Genomic DNA, 1,002 nt, shown 5'->3' with positions numbered 1-1,002 from the left:
ATTTGCCAAACTCAAGCGACAACAGTGAACATCAGAGAAGGAGCCAGCATTTACCTTTGGGGAACAGGTGCCAGCCAGCAGCTGCGGGTCTCCCTACAGGCAGGGTGGCTGAGCCAGCTGTGGTCTGGCCCCAACGCCCATTGGGTGGGGAAGGGATAGCAGCAGGCTCTAAACGCGCAGAGCCTCCAGGGCCTCCATGGAAACTGTCTGGATGCTTTGAGTGGGACCGATATCACACCTTTTCTTGAAAAATAAATTGAGTCAGGCCATCCGAATAAGTTTGCCCGCAAAACTCAGCCCCTCTTTCTAGGGTTCCAGAGTCACACAGACCTCCTTTTGCATTCAGCACCTTCCAAGTTGGTATCACAACCAAGCTAAGCACAAGCCCCAGAGCACCAAGGGGACCCCTGCCTGGAACAGGGATGCAGTGACAGTGCCTCAGCTCTCTAACCCTCCAATTTAGGCTTACTGAGGATCAATCAAAACTCCCATAAAACAAGTACCCCAGCTGAACTACCATCAGTTAAAGTGCAAACTGCAGGGGCATATGGTAGCTGGGGCTGAGGCCATCTAAAGGCCAGAGGTGAAAATCCCAGGTGGGATTGAGGATGTTCAGTCACCACCAGAGTCACCAAAGAGCAATTTTTTTTCTGCTGTTCTTTAATAGAAAAAATAAAAATTTAGTAGGCCTAATTTCAAGGCAGAGCAGATTCTCATTAGAAGTGTGCAGATGTGAGGCCAGGTGCAGTGGCTCACGCCTATAATCCCAGCACTTTGGGAGGCCAAGGATCATTTGAGGTCAGGAGTTTGAGACCAGCTTGACCAACATGGTGAAACTCTGTCTCTACTAAAAATACAAAAATCAGCTTGGTGGTAGTAATCCCAGCTACTCGGGAAGCTGAGGCAGGAGAATCACTTGAGCTTGGGAGGTGGAGGTTGCAGTGAGCCAAGATCAAGCCATTGCACTCCAGTCTGGGCAGCAGAGTGAGACCCTGTCTCAAA

This window comes from Mandrillus leucophaeus, unplaced genomic scaffold (assembly GCF_000951045.1).
Source record: "Mandrillus leucophaeus isolate KB7577 unplaced genomic scaffold, Mleu.le_1.0 Scaffold89, whole genome shotgun sequence".
Taxonomy (NCBI): Eukaryota; Metazoa; Chordata; class Mammalia; order Primates; family Cercopithecidae; genus Mandrillus; species Mandrillus leucophaeus.
The sequence above is the reverse complement of the archived record's forward strand: the minus strand, read 5'-3'. Positions refer to the sequence as shown.